We start from the raw sequence: 18,671 nt of genomic DNA, 5'->3' as shown, positions 1-18,671 counted from the left end.
GAGAATGAATGCTCAGCAGAGCTATTACTTTCAGGAGCCATACCAGGTAGTGAAAACTTTTAGAACAAAACTTCGGGGATCTCTGGTATCAACTTCATTCAAACTCTTCTGACTTTCCAGTGTATAATAATGATATAATGTCACTCTTCTCCTGGCTCAAAACTTTTGACTCTTCTTCCTTTTCAGCCCTCACACTTAGTCACCAAGTCTTCAGCTTTCCCCTTTACAAAGTCTCAATGACTCTTCTCATTTCACTACTATCTCCATATACAGTACAAATTGAAAGTACTCAGGACCTTTTATCTGACCCTAATCTACTTTTTCCAACTACTCTCTTTGGTACAATTTAGTCTGCCATTTTTTCCATTATACATATCTACACACTTCCCAGCTAGTTCAGAATAGCCTCTTTAGGGTCCCAGTTACCTGTCCTGCCACAATTGCGTATCTAGGATACCCCTCTATGTAATAAAATGCCAAAATACTTGGGATCTACACCTGTTGTAGTCAGGGGTTGTACACAGAGAACAATTTGGATCAAGATGTGGAGTTTATAATATTCTTTTTATAATGGTCACCGGGAGTTAACACAGGAAAATGCAGGAAACTTATCTGCAATACCAAAGACATAGATTATTTAGTTAAGAGCATAAACCCCACAGCAATGTCCCACATGAGTCCCGATAAAAATACAGAGCTCAAGACAATGCCTCCACGAGTCCAACTGGAGGTCCAGAGCCCACAAGAAGGACTCACGCCAGTCTCTTTTATGGATCTGTGCCGGGAAGAATCAAGGGTCAGCGGTGGAAGCCAGAAAGTCTATGCCATCAGGATGAAGGAACTGTGCTAGTGGGATGAGGGTTCTACACTGGAGCAGAGAAGTCACACTCACAACAAAGACCAGGGCTATCCTGAAAGGCACCACAGCCGTTCTCTGCAACACAGAAGCTCTGAGCTCCTCCGACGACAAGCACAGTCGGGTATGTGCCAGGAAGCAGCATGACGAGTTCATCCTGGAGACCAAGCAGCACATGTCTTCCCCTCCGGAACCAGGAAGAAATGCTCAATGTGAGGACGAAAACTTCTCCAGGAGAACCAACAGCTCAGACAGCAACTTGTGGGAGAACCCACAATGTTTCCTTAACGCCTCAAACCTCAACACCTCCCTTCTTCTCCACCTATTTATCCTGGCAACTATCCTAGGTGGAGCATCTTCGCTCAATGCCATGCTGATGTAATCCAGGCGGCGTTAAGTTGACCACCAGTTCTTAACCCATAAAAATCCACCCCTGGTCAACTTAATAACCACACGCATTTCCTTAAACTATAGTCCTTAGTGGTAGATTTGTTACATTAATACAACAATTACATATATACACAATTCTTTTTACACTTAATTCCTGCATCAAAACCAAAACATTTAAAAGGTGACATTAGAACACAGTACTTTGACAAGTTAACCTGGTTACAAACATATAAAACATTAAAATCACACTAAAAGGACAATTACAATTGCAGTCCTTGCTTCCCAATAACTTTTAACATGGCATGGCAAGACTAAAATATAAGAATCTCCTGCAATTCAAATGTACTCTTGATTTTTCCATTGTCCTATTCTTCTAAACAACCATGTTCTCTGTTTCATCTTTAGAACCCACTTTTCCAATGGACCCTTCTTCTTGGCCAAGTGTTTTAAATTACTCTACTGGCTCTTTGCTCTAAATTTTCAAAATGGATCTGGTCAAAAGTTCTGGGGCTGGGGATTTAGCTCAGCGGCATAAGCGCCTGCCTTGCAAGTGTGCAGTCATGAGTTCGATCCCTGGTACCGATAAAAAACGAAAAAGACAAAAAAAAAGTTCTCTAAAGTAACCATGCTACCATCCCAACAGTAGCACTAAAATTTTTCTGCCACCCTGGTAATATCTCTAAATACAAACAAGACCACCAACTTTCAGCCAAAGCACAATATACTACCTGGACTCCAGCAGCCATTGCAATCTTTCCCAACAGAAGCCTCCTAAGCTTCATCTTAACTGGCAACATTTCCATCAGTTCGATCTTCCAAGTTCCGACCAGAGTCTCCAAAATAGTACAGCATACAGGGGCTGTCTCTTTGGCCAGTCTCTCAAAAACTTTTTAAATTAATTTCTAAGGCTCTTAAGTCACATGGCCAGGCAACATAACAGCAATGACCCCACTCCTCTGGTACCAATTTCTGTTGTAGTCAGGGGTTGTACACAGAGAACAATTAGGATCAAGATATGGAGTTTATAATATTCTTTTTATAATGGTCACCAGGACTTAACACAGGAAAATATAGGAAATCTATCCGCAACATCAAAGACATAGGTTATTAGGTCAAGAGCCTAAACCCCACAGCAATGTCCCACATGAGTCCAGGTAAAAATCCAGAGCTCAGGACAATGCCTCCCACGAGTCCAACTGGAGGCCCAGAGCCCACAAAAAGGACTCACGCCAGTCTCTTTTTACGGATCCGTGCCAGGAAAACCCAAGGGTCAGCGGTAGAAGCCAGAAAGTCCATGCCAGCAGGATGAAGGAGCTGTGCTAGTGGGATGAGGGTTCTACACTGGAGCCGAGAAGTCACACTTAGAACAAAGACTGGGGCTATCCTGAAAGGCACTGCAGCCATCGTGAGGCTCCAAGCTCGTCCGACTACAAGCACAGTAGGGTACGTGCCAGGAAGCAGTGTGACGAGTTCACCCTGGAGACCAAGCAGCACATGTCTTCCCTTCCAGAGCCAGGAAGCAATGCTCGATATGAGGACCAAAGCTTCTCCAGGAGAACCAACAGCTCAGACAGCAACTCGTAGGAGAACCCACAATGCCTCCTTAACACCTCAACCCTCAACACCTCCCTTCTTCTCCACCTATTTATCCTGGCAACTTTCCTCAGGTGGAGCATCTTTGCTCAATGCCATGCTGATGTAATCCAGGTGGTATTAAGTTGACCACCAGTTCTTAACTCATAACACCACCATTCAACCTAACACTTAGCAGGGATGCGTTTTTTTTTATTTTCAACTATTTAGAATATTTACCTCCAAAAATAAACTATACTACTTATCAGATGTACTGAAGCCCTAGACAATCCATCCAGAGAAATAATTTTTGCTGGGCATAGTGGGACATTCCATAATCTCAGCAGAGAATTGTGAGTCCAACACCATGCTAGGCTACATGGCAAATTCAAGGTCAGCCTGGACAATATAGCAAGATCCTGCCCCAGTGCCCCTCAAAACACAAAAATTTACTATCTCAGAAAACCTAAAAGAAATAATATTTTCTTCTATAATTAGGCTTTTTGGGTTCACTATAACAAGAAGATCCTCTATTTTTGTCTGAAATAGGGTATTAAAGTAACATCAGATAGTTCTTGCTAACCAGAAGCTTTGTTTGGCAATTAATAGGACTTGTTCAAAAAACTTGGAAAATAAATGATTAAGTAGGACTTGTTTGGAAGAAAATCTTTGCAACTCATGGAGATAACTAAAAAATAAAATAGTGTAATCCATTTGTTATTATTTATTGCTCTAACAAGTTACAGAACCACATTAATGTTCCCAAATATATGAATCAGTCTGTGAATATTTTCAACTTTCTTTAAGCCTTCTCTCTCCCTTGCCTTAACTAAAATACTGGTCATTTTTTTCTCATGCAAATAAAATAGTGAAAGCTTCCCCTTCTAATTTCAAAAAAATTCTCAAAAATTAAGATTAACACAGCACTTTTCATAGTTCGACTACAAAGGTTTTCAGTGTTTCAGAAATAAATCTTCAAATCATGATGAATTTCCTGTTAGAGAGTTATACATACTACTCAGATTTTAGAGAGTGAATTTTCCTTAACTGTAACCTTATCCAGATGGCACAAATAGGAGAACTAAGTTTTCAGAATGACTACCAAGTAAGAGTAAAAACTGATTTGCAATCTATCAATGGTCCCTTGTGTTTTGCAAATGTCACTGACACATTTCAAGGAGGCCCCAGAGCCCTGAAGTCTGGCCCAAATAATCTATAAATCACTACCCACAGCAAACTTTTATAATGTTCTGGAGATTTAAGAAGTACTAAATAGGCAGACTAAACAACAGTCATACTTTATTTGTGCTTCTACCAGAAGCTATGCGTTATAGACTCTTGGAACTTTTCCTGTCTTCAGAATGTGAGACGACTCTCAAGAGTAGAACTGTGCGGGGATTTCTGATTCTGCCAAGACAGAGTAACAAGGACCAGATTGACCCTCCCACGTGAACCAACCAAAAAAGAAGAAGGAAAAAGAACCAGACAAAATATATAAAACAGTTTACAAGATACTGAGTAGCAGGCCATGAAGGAAAATGATTTCTTAGAAATGGAAAATAAGCCAAGGTTTACATCATCTTATTACATTCTGAGAATTTACAGACTCCCTGGATTGAGGAAACAGAACTGTGAATTCAGGAAGAACAGTGAGATAGGAGGAGTTCACAAGGCAGAGTACAAGCAAACATTTAACTGTATAGAAACTCAGATCTGCAGGGAGTTCTCCTTAAGAATTTGACAGTACTCTTCAGTGCATACATGTAAGTAAACTATAACAAGTCCAGGAAAGAATAAACCATTAGAAAGCACTGGAAGAAATAATACTGGACACTCAGGACCAAGGATACTAGTTGTTTGACCAGGCTGGCTAGACAACCTACAGTTCAATGGGGTACTCAGAAGGGTCTTGTCTTTGTATTGAGGAAGAATTAGCTTTACACTAAATGCTGTTTGCATCTTTACGTGCCCCCCCCATCACAGATGTAAGATCTGAAAGGATAAAATATCTCTAAGTAATTTATCCCATCTCAAATTACAATTCAAGTACATTTAAAGAAATATAAAAACATCCAGCATCCATCTACAATGTTAGACATTCAATTCTCAGTATTAAATAACTGACATTCAGTATCAGAAGGCATCCAAAAAAAATTAGAAAAAAATGGCTAGGTATAGTGGTTTATGCCTATAACTCCAGTTATTCGGGATTATAAATTCAGAGCCAGCTTGAGCAATTTAGCCAAGACCCTGTCTCAAAATTTTAAAAGAGTTGGGATGTAGCTCTCAGTGGGAGAAAGTTGCTTAAAATATGCAGAATTCTAGGTTCAATACCAGTTTAAGAAAAAAAAAAGGTAAGACTGAGAAAGGATAAGAGAGAGAAGAGAGGAAAAAGAAAACTTATCCATATGAGGAGAAAGATAAATCAATTAAATTGACCCAGAACTGACATACATATTGTGACCCCTGGATTATGACATTAAAACAGTATAGTGATAATCATCTAAAAAAGTTAAAAGTATAAATCCTTTTTTTTTTTTTTTTTTTTTTTTTTTGAGATGGGGTCGCTATGCATTTCAGGCTGGCCTTGAGCTCATCACTTCGTAGCCTAGGCTGGTCTCAAACTCACAACGATCCTCCCACTTCAGCTACCGGAGTGCTGGGATTACAGGTGTAAGCCACCACGCCCGGCTAAATTCATTTTTCTAGAAATGAAAACAATCTCTCTAGTGTAGTTTTCACCTGATGGGAAAACAAGATTAGATGTTGCAGAAGACTAGGGGACTTGAAGATAGTAATAGATACTCTCTCTGAGCTATAGAGAGAGAAAAAAAATTAAAAACAAAAAAGAATGAGCTTTAAGCTACCTCTAAATGTTTATAATTGGAGTCTGTGAAAGAGAAAATAAAGGTACTATTGGGAGAGACAATCAGAAAGACATTTGAAGTGATAACTGAAATTTTTGTAAATGTGATGAAAACTAAATTTATTGATCCCACTGAAATACCAGGAGGATGAAGAAAACTATACCAGCACATATCATAAGGAAATTACTAAAAATCAGTGATAAGCCAGGTGTGGTAGAGTATACCAGTAACCCCAGCACTTGAGAGGCTGAGCCAGGAAGACAGCAAGTTTACACCCATCCTGGGAAATGTGAGGACTTAAGACACTGTCTCAAAATAAAAAGAGGGGAGGGCTGGGGATGTAGCTCAGTGGCACAGCACCTGCCTGGCAGGTGCGAAATCCTGAGTTCAATTCCTGGTATCCCCACACACAAAAAAGTAAAACCATCTCTGGTGCTGAAAATAAAAGAAGGGAGGAAACTGAGCCTTAGCTGAGTGTGAAGGCCCGGGGGTTAATTTCCAGGACCAAAAAGCAAACAAAGTGGTAAAAACAAAAGCTTAATATAAGCAGCCAGAAAGAAAAAAAAAAAAAAAGATAAAGAAGATAGCAGATTTCTTTCCTCTTTAAATTCTTTGCTTTCTTTCTTCTTCAACTTTTTTTTTGGGGGGGGGGGCGCGAATCTTGAGAATCAACTCAGATCTTGTGCTTGGCCAGGCAGGTGCTTTGCAGCTAAGCTATATCCTCAGCCTGACAGCAGATTTCTCATCCAAAATAGTATAAGCAAGGAGAAAATGAGCAACGTTTTTCTAGTACTGAATTTTAAAATGGCTATAACTAGAAAAAGTATCTTTCAAAACTGAAGGCAGTATAAAGATCTTTTCAGACAAAAACTGAAAGAATTCATAATGAGCAGATTCACATAAGAAATGTTCAAGAAAGACTTGCAGACATAAAAAAATTATTCCATGTTTCTGGAGACATAAATCTACAAGTAATGAACAGCATTGGAAACAGGGATAAGCATTTATGTTGATTTTTTGGTAACTTAACCTCCTTAAAAGATAACTGTTTTATGAAATATTAATAATTTATTATAGATTTTATAACCAGTGTGTTAGTAAAATATGATATCAATAACATAAAATCTGGGAGAAGATAAATGAAAGTAGACTATTATAAGAAAGTATAAATGTCTTATAAGCAATATGATATAATTCAACAAAACTGAATTAACAGTAATAAATTAGATGTGTATATTTAAATCCTAAAACCAGCATTAAAATAGATGGGAAAAAAGAAGTTGTACTTAGCAGGTCAATAAAAGGGTAAAATGGAATCATAATCCTCAATCCAAAACAGGGCAAAAAAAGGAAATAAGACAATATATATAATAAATAGCAATCTGACAGACTTAAACTTGACTCAGATCAATAATGACATTAAATGTAATGATCAAAATAGTCCCCATTAAGTAACTGATCATACAGTATTGGATCTGAAAATTATCCAAGTACATACTACCAACAGATAAAAACCACTACATTTCACATATGAAAATACAGTTAATTAAGATTACAGGTTAAGTACAGTTAAGTACATCAATAGTAAAGTGATGGAAAAGATACACCATTCTAATGGTGGTCAAAAGAGAATTGGAACAGCTATGTTAATGAAGTAAGAATATTCATAGTTAAAAAAAAAACAAAAAAAAAAGAATATTCATAGTATCTCCAAGAAAAGAGAAGGTCATTTCATAATGATAAAGGGACCAATTTATCAAGAGGATGTAATCCTAAACATTTTTTTTCCTTAACTTCACTTCAGGTGTAATCCTAAACATTAATTTACCTTATAACAGCTTCAAAGTATATGAGCAAAAGCTGAAACAACTTCAAAGAGAAATAGATATATCTGCAATTAAAGTCTGAGACTTCAAAACCTCTCCATGTTAGCACAAGTAGACAGAAAAACAGCAAGAATAGAGGAGACCTAAATAATACAATCTAGTATCTTTACCTAATATTAAAAAACACCCCAAAACAGAAAACTGTACATTCTTTCCAAGTGCACACAATATATTTACCAAGACAGATCATATTATGGCCCATAAAACAAGTTTCAATAAACATAGAAAGCTTTAGATAATATAAAAGTATGTTCTCTGGATACAATGAAATTAAATTTGAATACAGTAACAAAAAATTTGGAGAAAACACTAAATGTTTTAATTAAAATATATAATTTTAATAACCCATGAGTCAAAGAAGAAATCAAAAGTAAAGTTAGAAAATACTCTGCAATAAATAAAGATGAAAACACAATATATCAAACTTTGCAGATGGCACTAACATGTAATTAAAAGGTTTTGCCCCTATTAAAAAAGATGGAAAGTCCGAAATAGATCTCAGCTTCTGTCTTACCAAACTCTAAAAAGAACAACAAACTGAATGAAAGTGAACAAAAATATTTGCAAATCGTATCTGATAATTTGAACAACACAGTCAACAAAGATATGGAATCCTCAAAAAAAGATGTCGGACAGAAGTATCTGAAATAAAAAACGGTATAGAATTCATACATTGCAGAAATGACCAATGTGAAGATAGCGTCTGATATTGAGGATAAAATAGTGAATTACAATAAAGAGCTCAAAAAAACCAAAAAGAAAATGAAGCAACAAGAGAAGACTATCCAACAGTTATTACATAACAAGAAAACTAATCTAAAGCTAGTTAGAGTTAGAAAAAAACTAGAAGATAGCACAGACAGATTCACTAACATGTTTACAGAAATAATGGAAGAAAAATTCCAAATATAAAAAAAATTTAAAATAAGAAATGCTTGCAGAACACAAATTATGATGAAAGGCACATGCTCACTAAATTCAGGTATGCAGCAAAAAACCAGAATTCTAAAGGCAGCCTGAGGAAAGCAAGAACTCACATAAAATGGTCAACCCACTAGAATCACAGCAGACTCTCAGCACAAACCCTGAAGGCCACAAGAGCTTGGAGCAAAGTATCTCAAGCCACCAGAGCAAATAACTTCCAACTCAGAATAACTTTTTCCATGAAGAACAGCTCAGAAGGCACATGAATGCTACACTAGCTCTAGAGAAAATACTTAACAATATTAGGTTAGGTACAATGAATTGGACACAATTAAAAACAGAGGAAAATAGTGAAGTAGAAGGATAAAGAGGAACAAAAAATCAGGAAAATGAAAACAAATGATACATCAATCAATAAAGAAGAGAATGATAAATAACCAACGTATCTCAGTAATATCTCTCAAAACTAATGGCCTCAACTCTCCAGTCAAAAAACATGGACTGGTAGATTGGATCAAAAAATAGAATCCAACAATCTTTGGCATTCAAGAAACTTACCTAATCCAAAAAGACATTCATAGACTAAGAACTGAACAATGCCTGTAATTCCAGCACTCAGGAAGCTGAGGCAGGAGGATCATTGCAAGTTCAAAACAAACCTGGGCTACAAAGTGAGCTCAAGGCCAGCCTGAACTACATAGTGAGACCCTGTCTCAAAAAGAAAAGCACGAACAATCCAACATGAAGAGATAATATTGATAAACATATAGATTGAATACTGGGGTAGCTGCCTGCATAAAACAAAAGCTGCTGAAATTAAAAGATCAAATAAACACTAACACAGTCATAGGGGATTTTTAACATCCTCACTTTCACTAAGAGACATCAACAAAACAAACAAACAAAAAAAAACAATAAAGAAAATTCAGAGCTGAACCATACCCTTGAACATATGGACTTTATGGTTCTACCTGGAGTATTTCCCCCATCTACAACAGAGTATACATTCTTTTCAGTAGCACATGGTACTTTCCCAAAATAGATCACATACTAGTGCATAAAGCCTGCTTAAGTAAATATAAAAGTATTGAATTCATCAGACTCTTGTGCAATGAAAATATAAATCAACAACAGAAGAAATTTTAGGAAAGGCCAAAGCTCCTGGAAAATTAAAAAATGTACTCCTAAATAGAAGGGTGGGTCAATGGGTCACAGAATAAATCAAAGAAGAAATTTTTAAATTTCTGTAAGTTAATGACAATGACTGTACAACTCAGTAAAACCTCTGGGACACTATGAAAGAGTCATAAAAGAAAAATTAATCACAATCAATGCACAAATTAGGAAAATGGACAAAGTCCAAATAAAAAACCTTATTGGAAATCTTAAGATACTTGGAAAACAACAAAAACAAACCAACCCCAAACTGAAATTAGAGAGGGAAATTATAAAAATGAGAGTGAAAATCATTGAAATGGAGACTATAAAAGCTCAAAAAAAAATTCACTGAATCAAAGAGTTGGTTCTTTGCAAGAATAAAACAGATAACCCTTTAACCAAACTTATGAAGAGAAAGAGAAAAAAGTCACATCAATGCAATTAAAAATAAAAAGGTGAAATCACAACAGACACTGTCTAAATCCAGAAAACAGTAACTGCTTTGAAAAATTACATTGCAATAAATTAGCAAATTTTGAAGAAATGGACAGATTCCTTGACATACAAACTACCAAAACTAACCCAGAAGACATTAATATGCTTTGCAACTCAATAATACTGAAATTGACTCAGTAATAAAAAATATGCCAACTAAGAAAAACCCAGAATCTCATGAATTCACTGCTTGTTTTCTTAGAGAAAAGAAACCCATAAAAACAGTGGTACAAAATTTCAAAGTAAGATTGTAACAATGGCTAGTACATTACATATTGTTATCTTCAAAGTAGTTGCTCATATTACAAGAGGCACAAAACTTGATCAAACAATATAGACACAAACCTTTCTTTTCAATGAACTAATTGGCAATTAGTTGTGTAACTACTGTCTTAGTTACTTTTCTCTCATTGTTGAGACAAAATACCTCTTGCCCAAAATAAAGCAAGAGAACGTTTAATTCTTACAATTTTGGAGATTTCAGTCCATACACAGCTAGCTCCAAGGCAGGGTAGCCTGACAGGGCAGCCATTCATGGCCACCACAAACAGAGCATAAGAGGAAAGACATGCCTTATTCCCCGCCCTTATACTGTAGGCTCCACCCCCTGGCAGGTACAGCACTCACATCACCAATCCCAGTGCTAAACAACAAACCAATCGCAAATGTTAGATTCAGCTGCATCCAGGATTGCATGAGATTTTGGGGGCGGGGGCATCCAAACACAAACTATAGCAACTATCTTAACTATTTTGTGTGTATATGTATTTATTTTTCCTTTCCTCTTCCTTGTTTTCTCCTTCCTCCATCCCAGTTTCTCTTTCCTTTTGAACAGTTTCTTCCCATTTCACAATATCTATTGTACATTTTTGCTGCTTCATTCTATAAAACCTTTAAGGATGTTACATCACCAATACTCAAGATCTTCAAAGAAATTGAAAGGGATGGAATGCTCCCAAATTCATTTATGGAAGCCAGTATCACTCTGATCTCAAAACCAGATAAACACTCAACTGAAAAAGAAAATTATACCCCAGCCTCATCAATGAACATAAGAGTCAAAAATCCTCAATAAAGGAGCTGGGGATTTAGCTCAGTGGCATAAGCACCTGCCTTGCAAGCAGGCAGTCGTGAGTTCAATCCCTGGTACCGATAAAAAGGAAAAAGACAAAAAAATTCTCAATAAAATATTAGCAAATATAATGCATCACAGAATCAAAAAGATGATACATCATGATCAAGTAGATTTCATCTCAGAGATGCAAGATGGTTCAACATATGTAAGTCAATAAATTTAATACATCACTTAAACAGGAGCACATGATCATATAAATAGATGCAGAAAAGGCTTTTGACAAAATCTAATACCCTTCCCCCATGACAAAAATCCTGAAGAAAATAGATATACAAAGAAAATACCTGAATACTATAAAGGCTATTTATGACAAACCAATAACCAGCATCATACTAATTGAGAAAAAACTAAAAGTATTCTCCTTAAAATCAGGAGCATGACAAGGATGTCCACTATCACCTTGTCTATTCAACATTGTACTTGAAATATTAGCCAAAGCAATTAGGCAAGAAAAATAAATAGAAGGACGAAAGGGACACATATAAGAAATGAAGCACTCAAATTAGTTTTATAGATGCCACTATATACAGAAGACCTAAACAACTCTACCAAAAAACTTTTAGGAGTAATAGTTTCGGCAAGATACAAGGCCAGCACACAAAAGTCATTAGCATTTGTATATACCAACAAGAACAGAATTAGAAAGATATTGTGAAAAAAATTCCATTCATGGACGCTTAAAGACAATACATCTAGGAAGTATCTAGGAAATAATCTAACCAAGGAAGTGAAAGACTTATACAAAGAAAACCATAGTACCCTGAAGGAGACAGAAAACATCTGAAAATGGAAAGATGTCCCTTGTTCCTGGATAGGCAGAACAAATGTTGTCAAAATGGCCAGAACCAATATTGTCAAAGTGGCAATACTTCCAAAATTGTTGTACAGATTCAATGCAGAACACCAACAGCATGCTTCACAGATCTAGGGAAAGTAATTCTAAAATCCATTTGAAACCCAGAACAGCAGAAGTAATTTGGGGCAATAAGAGCAAAGTAGGCAGCATAACAATACCTGACTTTAAGCTCTTCTACAAAGTGAAGTGGTTAAAAAAAAAAGTGAAGAAAAGGAGAAATGAAGGAAGGAAAAAGAAAATAAGTACATATATATATATATATATATATACACACACACACACATACACACACAAGGTAGCTAACACAATTGTACTACTAATTTATTTTAGTTCATTGAAAAGGTAATTTTGCATGCCTATATCTTGTAATCTGAGCAACTACTTTGTAGACAACAATATGCGACATATTAACCATTGTTAAGCTCCTATTATCTTGTTTTGAAACCCTGTATCATTGTTAATTTCTTATTATCCTGTTTTGAAATTCTGTATCATTGTTTTTATTTTTGTTTACTTTTCTCTTTAAAATTTTTAAAAATCAAAAAAAATTTTTTTTAAATTGGCATGAAAATGGAACAAATAAAGACACATGGATCGGTGAAACATAACTAAGGATATGGAAACCTCACAGATACATTCAACTATCTGATCTTTCATAAAGGATCCAAAACCATTGGTTAGAGAAAAGATAGCCTATTCAACAAATGGTGTTGAAGCGGTTATCTGTTTGCTGAAGAATGAAACTGGACCTTAACTCTTACCATACACTAAATTTAAATCAAAATGGATCAAAATCTAAGCATTAAAACAGAAACATTAAACCTTCTGGAAAATAAAATAGGTAAACATACTTGAAGACATAGGTATAGGAAATAGAATTTTCTAAGCAAAACCTCAGTTGCGCAAAACATAGCAGCAAGAATCAATAAATGGGATATCAGACTAAAAAGCTTCTGTGCAGCAAAAGAACAATCATAGCATGAAGAGACAACCTAAAGAACTGGAAAACTTAGTAATGGCTAAATCCTGTAAATAGTCTATATTAACAGATGATTGGAGAAACAAAATGTGGCATTTATATATAATGGAATACTACTTGACTTTTAAAGAATGAAAAATTTGAGACATTTGTAGGAAAATGGATACACCTGAAAAACCAAGTTGAATGAAATGAATCAGATACACAAGTTTAAATACCATATGGTATCTGAGTGAAGCATTTGAGTGAAGCAAAGTACAAACAAAGAAAATGATATAGGATGGATAGAACAGGACAAGAAGATGGACCTCTTGCAAGAGGGAAGTGGTCCAAGGAAACAAGGGCAAGGGGTGAGGAAGAGAGGAAGGAGAAATAACAGATATGCCATGTGTACAGGGATATAATAGGCCAAATTAATATAAATACTATATAATATGGCCTAAGACAAATAATATCAACAAGTATAAAAAAGGAGATAGGAGAACTGGTAGTGGAGGAAGGTAGAGAGGAAAGGGAAAGGAGATTTAAAAAAAAGAGAGAAACAAGCTGTAATATGTACATATAACCACTCCTAAAAATGACTGTAAGCTGTATGAACTGCAAACATGCACTAATAAAAAATTATATTTGATAAGAGTTTAGTATCAAGAATATATAAAGAGCTACATGACAATAAAACTAAAAAAAGATAAACATCAATTTAAAAATAGGCAAAAGTTTTGAATAAATAAAACTTCAAAGAATATATACAAATGGACAACAGATGCATGAAAAGATGCTCAATATCACTAGTCATAAGGAAATGTAAAATAAAACCATAGCACAATACTACTTCACAGCCACTGGGATAATAAGAATCAAAAAGGTAGAAAAATAAGTATTAGGATGTAGAGTAGGAGCTTTTAGACAATGCTGTTGGCAATGTAAAATGGTATAGCTGCTGTGGAAAACAGTCTATCGGTTTCTCCACGTGTTAAGTAAAAAATTGCTGTGTGACCCAGTGTATGTACCCACTCTCAAAGAACTGAAAATAGGCCAGAAAGTCTGAAAACAGCACCCAAATGTCCATCAATGGATGAATGGATAAACAAATGGTATAGATGTTCCATGAAATATTACCCAGCCAGAAAAATGAAGTACTGATACATGCCATAACATGAATGTACCTTGAAAACATTACGCCAAATGAAAGAATCTAGACACAAGAGGTCACAAGTGTATGATTTCATTGATATAGTAAGTTCTTGAAAACAGATCGGTAGATGTCAGGAGCTATCAGACTAGGTAGTAACTTCTTAAGGGGTATTGCATTTTGTTTTGGGGTAATGAAAAAGACAGATGTGCTAGTTGCCTAACATTGCAAATGCACTAACCGTTACTACACTGTTCACTTTAGAATGGTTAATTTTACATTAGGTGAATTTCACCTCTACTTAAAAGAACACATTGGGGGACTGGGGATTTAGCTCAGCAGTATAAGTTCCTGCCTGGCAAGTGTGAGGTCGTGAGGTCATGAGTTCAATCCCTGGTACCAAAAAAAAATCCCATTGGGCAGGCACAGTGGGATGCGCTGATCATCCCATCTACTCAGGAGGCTAAGGCAAGAGGATTTGAGCCCAGGAGTTCAAGGTCTGACTGGGCAATCCAGCAAGCTCTCATCAAAACAAAACATATTTCAATAGTGTCCCACTGAGAACTGCAAAGTAATTGTATTAGCTTATAGTCTCCTTGGTTCTTTACATTGCCACCATCCTATTTTCCTTGCACACAGAAAACAAGCATTTTCTTTATATGTAACACAGCACTGAACTTCTCTACATACGTAGCCCCGCTCAATCTTCAAGGCACAATTCAAGCACAGACTCCTTCAATAATTTTTCTTCGTTCTTTTATGGAGAAATATGTTCTTTCCCATAAGCTTCTCTGAGCATTTTATCCATACCTCTTGCCTTATAACTCATTTGTTTTTATGTATCTTCTGTTAAACAGTAAGTGCTAGGAAGAATCACATGTAATCCATCCTGTTAGTCTCAAAGATTCTCTTTTACACACACCAGGTACCTAAATATTTATTGAAAAAAAAAGTTGACTATGAAACAATTTTCTGCACAGAAATCTTGGTTTTCATTTTAAATTGGAAATGTGTGTTTCTGGAAGAACATTTGACTGACTCTAGGATGCTTAAAGTCCCTTTGAAAATAGCATACAGTGAATATTATAACTTTCTGATGAAATAAAGAGTTCTGAACACTAATATAAAATAATTACAACTACTGGTGTTTTTGACAACATTTGTTGGTGGTCTTAACAGTAAAGTTCATAACAACAGCTAACATTTACAAAGTACTATGTGCCAGGCTTTCCACGCACTTTACAAATATTATTCACTTGATCCTCACATTAACTATCGGAGCTGGGTACAGTGATCAACTCCATCTTACAAGTGAAGAAACACCTGAAAAGTCAAATAACTTGACTCAAGCTAACACCAGGGAACGTGGCTAAGATCAGAACTGAGGTACGCTGGCTCCAGATTCTATGCTTTTTACCATTATGCTAGGTCACCTCTCTATAGTAACAGCTAAATAAAATGACTTTAAAAAGGCCAATTAATTTTCAGAAAAACATAACCTAATATTGTAGAGCAGATTAATGTGAAAATTGAATTGTTTTCTCATAATATCCTGTTTTTCATTATATACTAGAATTCTGAAATGGCAGGTAACTATTAGAAAGAAAGTTCACATTCATGGGCTGAAGATGTAGTTTCTTAGTAACAGGGTGCTTCCCTAAAAACATGAGAAGCCCTAACTTTCTCCTCAAGACCACAAAAGAATAAAACAAAGTTGATGTTATGGTCTGGATATGTAGTTTAGTAATAGGGCACTTCCCTAGCATGTATGAGGTCCAAGGTTTGATACTCAAGACTGCAAAAATAAACAAACTTAATTTTCACCGGACTGAACAAATTACACTAAGAATCAAAGTTGAGGCACAATACAACACACTATTGAAAATATAATAAATGAACTAATAACAGAAGAATAACATTAACAGAACAATATATTAGGAGCTAAGGATGTAGCTCTGTGACAAAGTGCTACATATTCCTCCTCCAAAAAAAGACCCTTTTTTTTTTTTTGCTTAAATGCTGTTGACTTACATAAATTTTAGTATTATAGTGAAGGAACTAAATTCTATAGAAAACAATTATTGACTTATTTATAAATACATTTAAGCCTTGCTTAGCAATGATCTAGAGGAAATAAAACTTGATAACAATTAGAAATTGTTTATCTTAGAAAACAAAATCTTTAGATTTGACATCGAACTGGATTCTTGCTATAATTCTCAAAAGTCTGTTCTTTTCCATTAGTTTTGTCTGCATAAAAACTTATTAATGATGTACTAAGTGATCTTATTTGACACAGGGATTTGGGGTGGGCCTTTGAGTTTAAATTTGTCCCAAATGATTTATACGTTATAATCAACTTTTAATTCATGGTTGATTACTCGTATTTCTTTAAAAACGCTGCTTCATTCAGATTCCATTGCAGACAAATTAGAAGCACAATCACACAATGTTTATAATTAGGCATTCTTGTGCGCCAAGGAGAAAATTATTGTCCACTACATTTTTACCATTCAATAGATATAAATAAAGTACATTTGTTTTCCAGTTTAAGTCCCAGGTTCAGCATTAACATTCATTCAAATGAATTTAGTACCTAGATTTTACTATAGGCTCATCTATTACCTAATTTTAAAAAAACAGCTGTTTAACAAGGGAATGAAATAGTAAAAGATGATGTAACATCCAAAGTAATTTATAGAAATTGAGGGGAAAAGAAAAGAAAACAACTACTCCTGATTCTAAGTTCTTGATCTGACATGATTTGTAAATGATTAGTAACTGATTCAGTCATTGCTTCTATTAATTGAAGACTAATATTTTATTTGGCAGAGTGTAAAAAAACTTAATTTAAAGTCAGTTTGAAGCCAGACGTGGTGGTACACACCTGTAATCCCACCACTTAGGAGGCTGATGCAGGAGAATTGCTTGTGTGAGTTCAAGGCCAGCCTATGCGACATAGTGAACCAGCATGTAGTACATAGTGAAATCTGTCTCAAAAAAACCAGAAACAAAAAAGTCAGCTGTGGTTGCACATGATTGTAATTCTAGCACTTGGGAGGCTGAGGCAAAACATTTAAAATTCAAGGCCAGCCTGGGCTACATAGCAAAGGCCTTCTCAAAAAACCCAAGCCAAACCAAAAATTCAATTTAGTTCAGCAACTATTGGGTACCTAATATACAAGGCTCTCTACTGGACTCAGGTATGATAGTTGTATAAAATTGGAAACTTTTCAAGTCCACTATCTATTGCAGACAGAACAAGAAATGAGGTAATTAAGTATGATGGTCAGCTGTTTTTCTGGTTTTTGTTTTTTTGCAGTGACACACACCCACAATCCCAGCACTCTGGGAGTCTTGAAGCAGGCAGATCACAGATTCAAGCCCAATCTGGGCAATTCAGCAGTTTAGTGAGATGCTATCTTAAAATAAAAAATAAGAAGTCTGAGGACATAGCTCATTGTGAAGGCCCTGGGTTCACTCCCCAATACCAGATTTGAAAAGAAGAAAAAGTTATTTTTGGATGATGCTGAAGAACTAAGATATTATTTTGAAAATTGATAGGCTGTGCTTGGCCTTTCCAATACAAACTACACCCCAATATAACCAAATAGTCAACAAATGTAAGTTTAGAGAATAAGCCCATTCAATGACTAAGGAAGAGACAGAGAGAAATACCTTGAAGTATGGCTCCATGGTAAAGCATGAGTTTAACATGTGTGAGGCCCTAGGTTCCAACCCCAGCATTCACGGGTGCGAGGATACAACAATTTTGCAATGAATTATTATATGCAATGTACATTATGATGTGCATGTCAACAATGATCACCAATGGCTGCTCACTTAATAAAAGGATAGCTGAACAAGTATTTTATCCTTCCTGATGGAGGAATACATTATGAAGCATTCTTACCAATATATTTAAACTCAAATTTCATTAAGTCTCTAACTGAAAATTTACAGGAAATATAGGTGTTGGGCGCAGGCGCTCAACATACCATACCCCACCCGGGACTAAGGACCACGCCAGCTTCCGCAATGCGCTACGCCCCTCTTTGGATTAGCCAACCCGTGCGCACTTCGTGCTCACTCCGTACTCTGTGGCAACTCCTGATTGGCCACAGCTGGATATGGTAGCCGGAGCCTGCGTCCCATTCCCGCCCTGCTTCCTCGTGGCAGCCTGTGATTGGTCACGGCCAAATATATAAACCAGAGCCCGCGTAAATAAACTAGCAGTTAACTGTCGTCCACAAGAGCGTCTCCTGTCTCCTGTTTCATTGGGGAGCTGCGCCGGTCATATAGGGATTGTCAGCACAAGCTAAATGACATCATATGGATGTGGTCAGCATAATTTAGTGGAAAATTCTCCAGGCCAAATAAACTAGTTACTTCATTATGTAAACTGTAACTAAAAAAAAGAA

General features: G+C 36.0%; 1 protein-coding gene across 7 annotated transcripts in view; it reads right to left on the bottom strand.

The window, feature by feature from the left end:
* The window catches only part of Sgk3 (serum/glucocorticoid regulated kinase family member 3), a 163,736-nt gene that overhangs the window by 63,929 nt on the left and 81,136 nt on the right, over window positions 1-18,671 (bottom strand). The window contains exon 1 of one of the 7 annotated variants that reach the window (XM_063257406.1): window positions 1,975-2,888. The exons of the other annotated variants lie outside the window; for them this stretch is intronic. The gene's annotated coding sequence lies outside the window, so the exon portion shown is untranslated. Of the gene's footprint in view, window positions 1-1,974; window positions 2,889-18,671 lie in introns of those variants that run through there. 7 annotated transcript variants of the gene reach the window in all.

This window comes from Cavia porcellus, unplaced genomic scaffold (genome assembly GCF_034190915.1).
Source record: "Cavia porcellus strain 051 isolate PalLab524CR breed Dunkin Hartley unplaced genomic scaffold, mCavPor4.1 scaffold_10, whole genome shotgun sequence".
In the NCBI taxonomy this organism is placed as follows: Eukaryota; Metazoa; Chordata; class Mammalia; order Rodentia; family Caviidae; genus Cavia; species Cavia porcellus.
This window is presented reverse-complemented; position numbering and strand designations above follow the sequence as displayed.